The sequence below is a fragment of the Eumetopias jubatus genome, unplaced genomic scaffold (assembly GCF_037043125.1).
Source record: "Eumetopias jubatus isolate StellerSeaLion01/CBP00866 unplaced genomic scaffold, mEumJub1_p1.0 scaffold_17, whole genome shotgun sequence".
In the NCBI taxonomy this organism is placed as follows: domain Eukaryota; kingdom Metazoa; phylum Chordata; class Mammalia; order Carnivora; family Otariidae; genus Eumetopias; species Eumetopias jubatus.
In genome coordinates, this window is record NW_028274823.1 from 35,487,015 (window position 1) to 35,501,832 (window position 14,818).

General features: G+C 43.0%; 1 pseudogene across 4 annotated transcripts; it reads left to right on the forward strand.

Annotated features, from left to right (window-relative positions):
* The first annotated feature begins 1,727 nt into the window (after nt 1-1,727).
* LOC114205160 (large ribosomal subunit protein uL13 pseudogene) lies at nt 1,728-14,071 on the forward strand (annotated as a pseudogene). 4 transcript variants are annotated; one of them, XR_003608342.2, is made up of 5 exons: nt 1,728-1,894; nt 2,014-2,173; nt 3,896-4,187; nt 10,117-10,190; nt 13,770-14,071. The product of XR_003608342.2 is annotated as a large ribosomal subunit protein uL13 pseudogene, transcript variant X2 (transcript). The 4 variants fall into 4 exon arrangements; XR_015767097.1 differs by having other exon boundaries at nt 13,775-14,071; XR_015767098.1 differs by having other exon boundaries at nt 13,840-14,071.
* The last annotated feature ends 747 nt before the right edge of the window (nt 14,072-14,818 follow it).

The window sequence follows — 14,818 nt, forward strand, 5'->3', positions numbered from 1 at the left end:
GTCAAAAAACATCCTAAAAGATGGTCAACTTTGCTAATAATAAAAAAAACCCACCAATGAACAAGTTTTTTTGCCCAGATTTGTAAAATTTAGTAATACTAGAGTTGATAAGTATTCGAGGAAACAGGGCTCCTCAGGTTTCTGAGTAGATTGCAAACTGGCACACTGGTACACAATTTAGCATTTATTTAAATGCTAAATTATAGTTTATTAAAATTTTAAATGTACATACCCTTCGCCCAACAATTCTACAGAAATACTGACACACGCACACAAAGATGTTTGCACAAGGATGTTCGATATTGCACTGTTAAGCCAAAAAAAAAAAAAAACCTTAAATAGTCCAAAGTCCATGAGTAAGGAATTAAGTAAATAATTTATAATCCACTCTACTGTGGAATAGCCACAGTTGTACAAAATAATGGGCTAAATCTGTGTAGAAGGGCATTTGAATCTATTCAAGATACACTGTTAAGGAAAACATTCAAGTTGCAGAACAGTTATGCATTCCATTCTCATTTTTCTTGTTAAGTAAAATGCTTTTATATGTACTGAAATAAACCTGGGACAATATATAACAAAGAATTATCACTAGGAGGTTGATATGAAGCCCCTCAACTTTATGTATTTCTGTGTTTAGGAGTGTGTGTGTACACATGTGTTTATGTATTTATTGCTTTTGCAATTAAAAAAATATTGTAAGCTAATCAAGCAACAGAAAGACCTGGGCTTCTCACTACTGTTCTAAGAGAACTAGCCAAACGTCTCAATTCCTCCCAGATAACACGGAGCCCAAGATGCTAGATGTAGCCTGGGAAGCTGTCTCCTGTGCTTGAGGGTGACATGAAGTTGGCCCTGTGGCCATGAAAGGTAGTTCCAAAGACAGCATCCAGGAACAAAAGCTAAAGAGACAGCCAAAGAGCTCACCCCAAGGGGCCAGGCAGAGAGACAAAAGCCACTGGATGAGAACCTCTGACACCAACCCAAAGCCAGCTGGCCCTGAATGGAGGGTGGTTGTGGCTCTGGAGTGATCTTCTGAACAGCTGAGGTGAAGTGTGGCTCACAGGGCATCTGCCACCTCAGGAGCCGGAAGGGAGGAAACCATGAGGTAGGGAACCATCAGCGAATAACCCAAGTATAAAGAAGCAATAAAGCATTATGCTTGTTTCAATTTCCTATTTAGGATGGTTTCAGATTTTAAAAAAGGAAAAGAGAAAACATTTACCTTCTTATAGTTTTTTAGGTGTAACTTAATTTCTTTCCAGTCATAGGTCTGTGACAATTTGCATACTGCCTTGATGCAAATAATTTTTTTAAGAGTACCTCATTATACTCCACTGGCTTGGAGGGATTTTATAGAATCAAGCCTATCTGTCTTCCTTTGACATTTGATTTTGGTAAATGATCATCAGATGGGAGAGTTGCTGCAAAATGGTGCCCCCCCCCCCCCCCCGCTCCTGAAGCACTGGGCTGGGAGGAAGAAGATCCCTTCACCATTTCTATCCCCCGAAAGCAGTTTGTCTGAGCCCTCCAAGGCAGTCAGCCATCGCCCGACGCAGCCAAGCTGGGTGAGAAGTCCTTTTTAGGCAAGACATTAAAAGGAGTTGGCTGAGCAGATCTAAAACCCTTGGTCAACAGGGCGGAGCCAGCCCTGGGGCAGAAGTATTACTTCACAGTTGCATCGGCTTCCTGTGGCTGCCAATAGAGGCCGCATCTGGCGGCCAGCCCGCTGCAGAGAAGAGGGAACTCCGCGGAGAAGAAACTAGCAATGAGGCCCCAAAGGTGGAAGTGCAGCCTGAGAAACTTGAGCGAGCCTGGGACTGCGCCCCCAGCTTGCCTGGCCACTCTGCAGAGCGTGGCGCGGCCTGTGGTATCCCAGGGCTTCATAAGACGGGTGTGTGTCTCCTGTGGTGGGCCCGGTCCATCGGCGTGTCCCCCACATTACTTAATCCCTATCGTTTGTCCCATACCATAAGGCTACGAGGCAGGTGCTACTATTGTTCCATTTTTCAGACAGAGAAAAGAAGCTCACGGAGGTAAAATAACTTGCCCCAGGACAAACAACCAGGAAACAGAGAAGCCCGGCTTCAAACCCCCCTGTGCGGCCCGTCCAGAGCCTGGACTATGACCACAGCACCTTCAGCTTTCAAGTGAAAATCAAGATGAGGTGAAGGTTAGTGCTGCCTCCAACTGACGCTGGGGATTGGAGCAATCTTGTCTCCTCCCTTGTAGGTAATATTTTGGGTTTCCTTCCTTGCACACAACCAGGCAAATGACTGCAATTCTAAAAAGAGATAAATATAAAAACAAGAAGTGAAACACTGCAGACACCTGAAACCCGACCATTTCTGCAAGTTCGAGCTAGCGGAGCCGCCGCACAACAGAAATAGTTCTGTCCTGTTTAGATAGGCTTTGTTTTGCTACATGGCTGCATATGCAGTGAAGTGATATCAAGTCCTGAGGGTCCACTCCTTTGATGAGTTAAACACACAAAGGCCTACATTTTGATGTAATCTGATAGCATGTAGTTCAGTCCTAGACAAACTGCAACTGTGAGGAAGTGATAAACCCAACTTCCTGCACAGAGCTGCCTGAGATAACACTTTCCATGGACTGGAAGAAAAAAAAGAGAGAGAGACATGATTGCTACAGAATTTTAAAAAGAACGATTCCATTCTTAATAAATAAGCCCTTTTCCATGGGGCTCCAGCAACGGCTAAGTAAAACTGACTGCAGTCAGGTGACTGTGTAGTATTTCCACATATGACTTAATTCTGGTTTTACTCATTGACGATACCGGTCACTGGAGAGTCACTTGATCTTTCTCTTAAGGATACGTTAGTTCAAACTCAAAATCTCAGGTATCTTCTTGGCCAGGAGAACATCCCTGCAGTTGACCAAGAACTCACATTGGGGGAACTCACATTGCATCCCACGGAGTCATTAAAGAGGCTGACTCAGTCTGGATAAACACACATTGGAAATGTTGCCAACTTACCGAAGGACCAATAACTATTTCCACAATGCCAGCACAAGGTCAGGGAGGCACTTTCACTAAGTGGGTCTAATAAATTGTGTCATATATAAACAACCATTAAGACCTGACTGTGTTGGGAATTTTCTGTGAGTGCATTCACTCATTCACTAATTTGGCAAATGGTTATTGAGTGCCTACTGTGTGCTAGGAAATACAAGAGCAAAGAAAGAAAGAAATAGCCCCATCCCTCAAGGACTAGTTAGGGAGACAGATATTAAACTAAACATACAAATACGTGTAAATCAAAAGCATATCGAATGCTCTGAAGAGAAAAGGACAGGGTGGCCTGACTTCGGTTTTGGATGGGGTGGTCACTTCCCTAATGATGTGATATTTATGCCTGAGTCATCCAAGCCGACCAAGAGTGAGGGAAGAGAGTTTCAGCAGAGAAAACAGGCCATATCAAGGTCTTGAGTTAGGAAAGAACATGGTGCCTTCAAGGAGCTAAAGGAAGGCCATGTGTCCAGAATAAATTAAACGAGGAAGAGAGAGACTTATGACATAAGCCTGGAAAGTACAGAGGAGCCAGGTCAGGCAGGGGCCTTGCAGGCCATGGAAAGGAGTTTGGCTTTATTCTGAGCACATTGGGGATCATTCCACAAAACACCACTAAATCTCTAATAGTGTTTTGCTTCTATATTATTTTCTAGGCAAGGATCTCTGAGAAATGCAGCAGCCCTAACATTCTCTGGGGGAAAATGTGAGATAAAATATCTACAAGTAATTTAGAGCATCAAAGGTATTCCCCTTAGTTCAGCCAGTTCAGCCAAGCTACAAACTGGGACAGGAAAAAAAAAAATCAGGATGATAAAAAATTAATGAATCCCATGTCATTTCATTATTTTAATATGATTACAGAGTCATAAGGTAGCACTCTATAGAAAGACTGGCCATTTGGACCAATCCTCTTGTTTTACAAGAGAAGAAAATAAGGCCCAGAAATGGACTTTGGAGATTCATTTGCTGCAGTCACTGAGATGGGAAAGTGAATGTCCTGGTACTGAGAACCTCACCAGCCTGTCACTGAAAATGGATCTGAAAAACTGGACTTCCAACATGCAAAACCAGTTTCAAGTTCTCCCTCCTTAGGGCTTCTTAATGTGTTGGTTTTATTCCACAGTCAAGTGATTTAAAGAGCCTTAAAGCACAGGTTAGTAAAAGTCATCTTTTCCTCTTGTGTGTATTTCCAAGTCCAGACCCTTGTGTTTCTGAGAACCTACTCTGTGTCAGCCCCACTGGCTACCTGGACCTCAACTCTAGGGGTTTTGAAGTACTGAGTATGATTAGAGATTTGCTTTTCATTCTGAGGCTCTGGACAAGGGATCCTGGCTTCCTTCAAGTGAAGTTACAGAACCTCCTGGTTTGAGGTTGAATCATGTTATTAAAAAAAGGATGGATACCTCCAAAACCAGTGACACATTACCTTTGCTTTTCTGACAGTTTTCCACTTGGGCTGACTGAATTCCTGCTATGTAGTAGCTTTCTGACCTCCGTACAGTTTCACTTTGTTGACCTCACATAAAACTCCCTACCTCTCTGGGCTTCTGCTTCTCTTCAGATGATGCCTGAGAACCTTACATGCCCAACATTCTCTGTGTCCAAGATCAAATCAAAAAAAAAAAAAAAAAGTTTAGAATCTTGACAGAAAACGCCCTTAGTACCATCACTTTAGGATGGAAGGAAGGAAAAAGGGAGGGAGGAAGGGAGAGAAGGAGAAAGTGGGAGGAGGAGAGGGAAGGAGGGGGGAAGGTAAGGTAAAAAGAAAGGAAAAGAGGGAAGAAGTCATTAGTGAACAAACTAAGGAAGGAAAAAGGGAAAAAAGCTGTGCTTTCCAAACCTTTCTGCAACCTTAATAGAAATCTATTGGGCTTGAGCTGTGAATAAGTTATTGCTTACTTAGCCATCAAAACACAGACCAGTGGGGTATACCTAAGCACCCGTTGCAGATTTTGACTCTGGGTACCTTATGCGTCAGCAACCTCTGTTTAAGAAAACAAATGAAGTTTCAAGAAAAAAAACTGTTAGAGAAGAGTGATGCTTTTTTTCTTTCAAATTTGAAATACTTTATATTGCAAAGATTTTGTGAATCGGTGACGTCTAAGAAAATCACTTAGCCCAGAGCCTAGCACTTAATAAATGCTCAGTAATTGTTATATAATGCTCATACTATGGAAAACCAGAAAGCCCAAAATCCAGACCTCTGAATTGCTATGTGATTTAAGCAGGTGTCTCCACCTCTCTGAGTTTGTTTTCTAAATTTGTAAGAGGAATGGTTTGGATTGAATTGAATGAGGTGGTATTTAGGGTTTTTCCAGTCCTGCTCTCCAAGTCTGTTTCTAATGTGTTAGGGCACCCATGTTTGAGTTGAACATTAATATCATTTTAATGAAAATAATCTCAGGGCACTGGGGTGGCTCAGTTGGTTAAGCATCCGACTCTTGATTTTGGCTCAGGTCATGATCTCCAGGTCATGAAACTGAGCTCCTTGTGGGGTTCTGCCCAGGAAGTGGAGCCTGCCTGAGATTCTCTCCCTCTCTCTTTCTCCCTCTGCCTTCCCTCCCTTCTTCCCTCCCAAAAGAAGGAAAAGAAAATAATTTCCTTCTCACATTATATTTTTTTAACTTTTTTTTAAAAGATCTTATTCGTTTATTTGAGAGAGAGAACACAAGCAGGGAGGAGAGGCAGAGGGCAAAGAGAAGCAGACCCCCCACTGAGCAGGGAGCTCCATGCAGGGCTCCATGCAGGGCTCCATGCAGGGCTCCATGCGGGGCTCCATGCAGGGGCTCTATGTGCGGCTCCATGCGGGGCTCAATCCCAGGACCCTAGGATCATGAGGTAAGCCGAAGGCAGACACTTAACCAACTGAGCCATCCAGGCGCCCCATCTCACATCATATTATAAAGCACCTACATAACTGTACAGATTTTGGAGCATTAAAATTTAAGAGAAGTAAATGGAATTAACATTTGCTTAAAGGACCAATCATAAGGGCAAATTTTGGGCAACTAATTAAAATGTAAATTCTCGGGATGCCTGGGTGGCTCAGTCGATTAAGCGATTGCCTTCAGCTCAGGTCATGATCTCAGGGTCCTGGGATCGAATCCCACATTGGGCTCCCTACTCAGCGGGGAGTCTGCTTCTCCCTCTGCCTGCCACTCCCCCTGCTTGTGCTCTCTCTCTCTCTGTCTGATAAATACATAAATTAAAAAAAATCTTGGGGGTGGGTGCCTGGGTGGCTCAACTGTTAAGCGTCTGCCTTCAGCTCAGGTCATGATCCCAGGGTCCTGGGATCGAGCCCCGCATTGGGCTCCGTGCTCTGCGGGAAGCCTGCTTCTCCTTCTCCCGCTCCCCCTGCTATGTTTCCTCTCTGGCTGTGTCTCTCCGTCAAATAAATACATAAAATCTTAATAAATAAATAAATAATTTTAAAAAATACAAATAAATCTTAAAATGTAAATCCTCTTAATAAATGTCAAGTTAGGGGTGGCGCCTGGGTGGCTTAGTCATTAAGCGTCTGCCTTCGGCTCAGGTCATGATCCCAGGGTCCTGGGATCGAGCCCCACATCGGGCTCCCTGCTCTGCGGGAAGCCTGCTTCTCCCCCTCCCTCTCCCCCTGCTTGTGTGCCCTCTCTGTCAAATAAATAAATAAAATCTTTGAAAAAAAAAAAAGAAATGTCAAGCTAGGGAGTCTGGTCCTAATACTGCACTGTGGTATTTGGAGGATCTCAAGAGTTTGCCCAAGCTCTGCTGGTTCTTAATTCAATCACAACATCTGCTCAAAACTCAGGACTTCCTACAACTGGATTTTAAACACCCCTAGGAGACTGCCATTTCCTTGAGGGCTTCTCTTCAAGTAAAAATGTTTTTGCCTCCCAAATTGAGTCAACACATCTGTTCCTACCTATCTTAAAAGCTTCATCAATTCAATAATTGTCCAAAAGGAAGAGGGAAAAAAAAAGCTATTGTGTGATGAAAAATTCTGGCAAATCTTAAGAAAACACATTCTTAAAACATCTCTCATTTCTGAGAAACAAAGTAAAATGTATGAATTGTTTTTGGTTTCATGACTAACAAAATGATTCATTGCTACAATGAGGTATTTTGACCATATCTACATAAAACAAGTATGAACATTCAATTGAAAAAATAAAAATAACTCAATTAGAAAAATAAACTTTGAGTACCTCCTCTCTAAAAGGCACTGAACTTGGCCTCAAAACACTAGGGCAAGTTGTCATGCTCAAGTTTAAGCTATTTAGGTGTTAGCTGTAGTTTCAATGCACTGAGAAAGTTTCTTTACAACTCCTCTGTGCTAACACAGTAGCCACCAGCCACATGTGGCTATTGAGCACTTGAAATGTGGCTAGTCAAATTGAGATGTTTTGTAAGAGTAAAATACACACTAGATTTAGAAGACTTAGAACAAAGAGACAATGTAAAATGTTTCATTAATTTTATATCAATTATATATTGAAATGACATTATTTTGAGTATATTGTGTTAAAAATATATTGTCTCAAATTCATCTGTTTCCTTTCACCTTTTTAATGTAGCTGTTAGAAAACCTAAAATTACATATATAACTTGAATTTGGTTCACATTGTATGTCTTTGGGGAACTTCTGGCTTAGACTCCTGGCTTATTGTTTATTCTAAGGCTTAGAATCTACCTAAGAGTTCTTAGTCACAAACACCTTATTCTTATTTCCAGAAAGATTCAGTCTGGTGTCATCTTACAGATTTGTAACTAGAAACTAAACTTGTAAAAGTATATCTGCAGTGATGAATATTTTTTAAATGAAAAGATATTCATATTAAATTTGGTGGGGAAATAGAGGTTTAAAAACAGTATATAATGAAAAAATACCCACCCACACTTATTTTTTTAAAGATTTTATGTATTTATTGGTCAGAGAGAGAGAGAGTGCACAAAGGGGGAGCAGCAGGCAGAGAGAGAAGCAGGCTCTCCACTGAGTAAAGAGCCCAATGCGGGACTTGATCCCAAGACCCCGGGATCATGACCTGAGCTGAAGGCAGATACTTAACCAACTGAGCCACCCAGGCATCCCTCACCCTCCACTTATAATTAAAGAAATATAACTAAGACAAAATAAGGCAAGTATTTAAAAGTTTCGTAATACCCACTATTGATGGTGATGATGGGAAACAGCATTTTCATATGCTATTTGTGGGAGTATAAACTGGTACAAGCTCTTTGGAGGGCAACTCAGCAATAGCTATCAAAATTTACAATGTATATATCCTTCAATCCAGTATTTCTATTTCAGGGATTTTATCTTACAGTTATATGGATACATTTATGCAAATTTTGTAATAGCAAAAGACCACAAATGATCTAAAAGTCCATAAATAGGAAACTGGATAAATGTTTTGTTATATTCATAAACTGGAATACTATACTGCCAATAAAAATGATGACAGTCTCAATATTAGTAGTAGAAGTATTAAGAATTATAATACTACTTTTCCCAGGCGGCTGCCAAAGATGGTGGAGGGGCAGGTCTTGGTGCTTGATGGCCGAGGCCATCTCCTGGACCGCCTGGCGGCCATCGTGGCCAAACAGGTGCTTCTGGGCCGGAAGGTTGTAGTCGTGCGCTGTGAGGCCATCAACATTTCTGGCAATTTCTACAGAAACAAGTTGAAGTACCTGGCCTTCCTCCACAAGCGCATGAACACCAACCCATCCTGTGGCCCCTACCACTTCCGAGCACCCAGCCGCATCTTTTGGCAGACAGTGCGAGGCATGCTGCCGCACAAGACCAAACGAGGCCAGGCTGCCCTGGAGCGCCTCAAGGTGTTTGATGGGATCCCGCCACCCTACGACAAGAAAAAACGGATGGTGGTTCCTGCTGCCCTCAAGGTTGTGCGCCTGAAGGCTACACGGAAGTTCGCTTACCTGGGGCGCCTGGCTCACGAGGTTGGTTGGAAGTACCACGCAGTAACAGCCACCCTGGAGGAGAAGAGAAAGGAGAAGGCCAAAATCCATTACCGGAAGAAGAAGCAGCTCATGAGGCTACGGAAACAGGCCGAAAAGAATGTGGAGAAGAAAACTGATAAATACACAGAGGTCCTCAAGACCCATGGACTCCTGGTCTGAGCCCAATAAAATTGATTGTTTATTCCTCATGCTTGGCCTGGCCTGCCCTTCCTCCATCGCTGCCCTAGGATATGGGGGACCCCCAGGGGCTGCTGTCTGGAGCCACAGGCAGCCTGGGGCTTAGAATGCTGGGAACACAGAAAGGGCTTTAGTCACTGCTGTTAATTAAGAAAGGCCTTCTTTAAAAGGTTAAACTCTAAGAGCTTTGAGGCATAATTGCCTGTGACCTCATTTCTGAGACTTCTAAGAAATTGATAGTTGGAGCAACTATTTCACTGTTGGCAAGAGATCTGGAGAATGCTTGGAGGGGAGCCCTGTGTTGTGAATGGGGTGTGTTTAAACTCGCGGCAGGTCTGGGTGCTATACTCTCCAGCTGTTAGGGTGTGAGGATGCTGGGGGCCAAGCCTGGTGTTGTACAGCGGTAGTTCCAGATGCATAGCCTAGGAAGTACAGCCAAGGGGTCTCAGGCACTGCCCTTGTGCTTTCCCTGTATTTTGTGATCCAAAACTAATAAATTATTTTTAAAGAAAAAAAAAAGAATTATAATACTAAGAAATATTAAAAAAAAAAAGGCACAGTGCAGGAATCAGTTACTCAGATTTATTTGAGATTATGTTTTCTGCCACCAGACAGAATGGAAGTTTAAAATAATCATTAAATTGAATTATAGAAAAAGTTATATTTGGGATGCCTGGGTGGCTCAGTCAGTTGAGCATGTGCCTTCGGCTCAGGTCATGACCCCAGGTCCTGGATCGAGTCCCACGTCGGGCTCCTTGCTCAGCGGGGATTCTGCTTCTCCTCTGCCTGCCGCTTCCCCTGCTTGTGTTCTTCTCACCGGCTCTGACAAATATATAAATAAAATCTTAAAAAAAAAAAAAACTTATAAAAATAAAAAAGTTATAGTTTTCTTCTGAATTTGGGTGACTAAACATTTATTATACCTGCTACATTTGTGTTTATAGAGGTCCTTCTGGAATCAGGACAGATTGAAGAGGAGCAGAACTAGAAGGCATCTTATGTAAGGGCCTGGCACATGGTAAGCACTCTATAAATGCCTGTTGTCATTATTAGTCATAATAATTCAAGCTAAAAGAGATGCAAACTAAACCAAGGTAGTGATAGCAGGATAAAAAAGAGAAATGACCCATGTGACAGCTATAGGAAAAGCAGAATTGACAGGACCTCGTGACTGAAAGCAGGTAGGAGCTAGTAAGCTAGAGCAAGCCTTCAGGATAATTTCCAAGGTGGGCTGGAGGAGCCAGGTGGATGATGGAGCCCATCTCTGAGTCAGGATACTCAGAAGAACATGAAACTTTGAGGAAAAGATAAATTCAGTTTAGGACATTATAAATTTTTTTTTTAATTTATTCATTTGAGAGAGAGAGAGAAAGCACAAGCAGGGGGAGGGGCAGAGGAAGAGGGAGAAGCAGGCTCTCCACTGAGCAGGGAGCCCAACATGGGGCTCTGTCCCAGGACCCTGGGATCATGACCTGAGCTGAAGGCAGACGCTTAACTGACTGAGCCACCCAGGTGTCCCAGGACATTATAAATTTAAAGAGTCCTATGAATCTCCAACCACAGCCACTGAGTGATTGGATCCGTTTCTCCAGAATTCAGTGAGAGAGGACTAAGTTAGAGTATGTGTCCTCACTGTAGGGGCAGTGTCATAGTTAAAGCTATGTGTTTGGATGAAGCTATTCAGGAAGAGCTAGGGACGAGACCAAGGGAACACAATGCTTAGAAAATGTTATGGACTGAATTGTGTCCCCTTTCTCAAAGCCGTGTGTTGAAATCCTAACCCCCAGTACCTCAGAATGTGACATTACTTGGAACTAGGGTCATTAGAGCTATCATTAAGTTAAGATGAGGTCACTAGGGGAGGGGAGGCTAATCCAGTATGACTGGTATCCTTATAAAAAGGGGAAATTTAGACACAGGGTCATGCACACAAGGAGAACACCACAAGACAATGAGGAAGACATCAGGGTGATGCTTTTACAAACCAAGGAATGAACCTTGCCAACACCTTGATCCCTGATTTCAAGCCCCCATAACTGTGAGACAATGAACTGTTGTTTAAACAACCCCGTTTGTAGTACTTTCTTATGTAGTACCTTCTTATGACAGCCCTAGAGATAAATACAGAAGGTAAATAGAATGAAAAGTGTACAAACAACATTTAGATGGTGAGGTCCAAGAAAGGAGGAAAGCCAGAAAAGCATGGCAACACCAAGCCAAGAAGAAAGAATTTCAAAAGGAGGTCATGGTCAACAAAATCAGATATTTCCAAGAAGTCAAGCAGGGAGACAGAAAAGGTGACCCCTGACAAAGCAACAGAGACGTCATCATTGACCTTGGGAAGAGTATTTTCAGTGGAGTGAAAGGGATGGAGGCCAGACTGTGGTGGATTAAATAAGATGTGAGAAAGAAAAATGGGCCTTTCAGAAGTTTAGAGAAGGAAAGAAAAGGAGAGAAAGCAAGTTAAAGTGAGATCATTGGGTTACATATTTCTTTAATGAGGAAGATTTGGTACAGCTACCTGACAAGGACAATGAGCCAGTGGAGAGGGAAAGGTTGAAGGAGAAACAGAGAGATGATAGAAATGGAGATGGAGACAGAGATGAGAGATGGAGATGAGAGATGGAGACGGAGATGAGAGATGGAGATGAGAGATGGAGACGGAGATGAGAGATGAATATGGAGATGAAACATGAAGATGAGAGATGGACACAGACATGAGAGATGGAGATGAAAATGGAGATGAGAGAGGAGAGACAGAAAAGTGGGAAGATGGGAAAGGGAAAAGGAGAGAGAGAGATAATGGAGACAGACATAAGATGAGAGGGAGACAGAGACTGAGAAAGAGGAGAAAAAAAGGAGCGGAACAGGGAGGAAGGTGAGGGAGGTGAAAGAAGTAGAAGGGGCTGAGGGGAGCATGGCGGGGCGGGGGAAGGAGAAAGGATCTCAAGGACTGCCGAGAAGCCATTCTGATGGCTGGGTGAGTGTGGTCAGGGACACCCACAACACATTTCCAGCAAGAGTGGCAGCAAGGCCAGGGTCAGGGTCTGGAGCGCACCACTGGGAATGACAAAGACAGAGGCCATGAGGCCCACTGAGGCATCCAGTGATGGAGGGCAGCAGCAGCAGGGTCCTCGCCACGCTGATTTTGACTGTGGCCCTGGCTCCTGCCCTTGTTTCTGTTTCCTGAGCTACTTCTCTAGCCTCTCTAGGGATTCTGGGAGCTGCCCACTGTCTTTTTGGTTCATTCTTTTTCTATTTTGATCAATCTGATAGCTTCTGTTGCTTACAACTAAGAATTTTGCCTATTTCGAACACGCAAGATGCTGAGCACTTTTTAATCCTCCCAGCAAATCTGAGAGGTAGATTTATATTATCATCTCCACCTTCCCAATGTGGAAACTGAGAGATAAAGAGCTTAAGTCATTTGCCCACTGTCACAAAGCTAGTAGATAACACAAGCCAAACTCAAGCCCAGGCCTCCTTGCCTCCAAAGCACTTAACCACTGCATTCTACTGTCCTTTACTTAAACAAGCTCCATGGTTACTATGTCCACATGCCCTCTACACCATCCCTTTCTTGAAGAGAGAGCTGAGCGGCACACATCCATCACTCCCACACCTACCACTCACCTTCTTTTCTCTTGGAATACTAGGGATTTAAAAAACTATTAGGGGGCACCTGGGTGGCTCAGTTGGTTAAGCATCCGACTCTTGATTTTGGCTCAGATCATGATCTTAGGGTTGTGGGATTAAGCCCCACGTCAGGGTCTCTGCTCATCGTGGAGTCTGCTTCTATCCCTCTCTCTCGCCCTCTGCCCCTCCCCCTGCTCAGGTGTACCTGTGTGAGTGTTCTCTTTCTCTCTCTCTCTCAAATAAATTTCAATCTTTAAAAAAAAAAACAAACTTTCAGAGAATCTCATTCTGCTCTCCCTCCACCATGGTTTGTATGGGGTTTGGGTTCCCACTGCACCCACTGTGATCTACTTGGTCTTACACACATCAGTGATCCCAAGTCTTCAAAGAAATACAAAGTAGCTGCACTTCAAATAACAACGCCAATTATACTAGAGATATATATCATAAATACTCACTTATAATTCTAGTTAACTAGCAAAACTTAACTTTCATGTACCTCTGAGACTTCATATCTCTTTTTCCAGTTTTGTACCGATACTTAAAGGAATCCCAGCAGCTCATATGTTGTGTGAATGGCCAGGCAACTTTTCAAAATGGCCCAAACACTTGTTGCTGAGACAACATTGCAGAATACATTAAACCTGAGTGAAACCTCAAATGGCCATTCCTTAGTGTGGCTGCTTGAGGTCCATTTCTCAGTGCTAGCGAATCCAAGTCTGGAAGAGAGAATAATCATTCTTTTCACAAACCTTTACTAAGCACCCACTATGTGTCAGACACTGAACCAGGTGCTGAAGTTATAGTGGTTATGGTGATTTTAAAAAATATGACTGCAAATTCTTTTACAATTATTTCTTCAAATGATAGAGCTAACCCTTCTTCCCTTGAGTGTGAGACTTAGTGACTTGTTTTTACCAAAAAAAAAAAATGTGTCAAAAGTGACACTATGACTTCTTAGACTAGGTCATAAAAGGCAATGTGGCTTCTTCCTTGATCTCGCTTGGATCACTCACTCTGCGGAAAACCAGCTGCCATGTCATAAGGACGCTCAAGCAACCCTATGCAAAGGTCCATGTGATGAAGAACTGAGCCCTTCCACCAACAACCATGTGAGGGAGCCATCTTGGAAGGGGATCATCCAGCTTCAGTCAAGCCTTCAGATGACTGCAACCCCAGCAACATTTTGATTGCAACTTCATGAAAGACCCCAAGCCATGGCCACCTGGTCAAGCTTCTCCCAAATTTCTGGCCCACAGAAAGTGTGAGATAATAAATATCTATTGTTGCTTTAAGCCAGCAAGTGTTGGGGTAATTTGTTACATAGCAATAGATACTGTGGTAGATAAGACAGACATGGTTCCTTCTCTCATTCTGGGAGCGGGTAACAATCTATTGTTGCACAAATGTAGAAACAGTGTGAGTAAAATCATGCCAACCAATATGAACAAATGCTATGTTGTTCCATCAACACGAAATGTGAAAAGGAGATTTGTTATATTATTATATTGATTGTGACCAGGATTTCAATTTGGAGTCTGCTTTGTCACCCAAAGGTAGAGCATGTCTTCATGCCATGATCATTGTAGAGACGGTGGCAAATGATGGTGGGCTCTGGGGTATAAGATCTAGTGAGTTCGGGTCAGAGCAAATGTCATGGCACCCCAACCCCCATTCAAATCTTGGTAAAGCGAGAGCAGAAGCAAAGAGCCTCACAGAGAAAACTGGTCTACAAAGAATATAGTGCTGAGAAAAGCAAAGGCAAGAGACTATGTGTCTACAAGGAGAGAGAGACACAAAGAGAGCCTGATGACTGTCCATCTCCTGTGAGCCAACTGGACTTCCAGGATTGCATTCCATAAGGTATTCATTTTTTTTTTAACTCAATTTCCTTTTTACTTGTGCTAACTAGCTGAATGAGCTAAGTTGTGGCATTTAAACAACCTCTGAGATACTTCTCCCCAGCCTCCTGCTTGGTCTCCCTGCCTCCAGTATCGATACTCTCCAGTG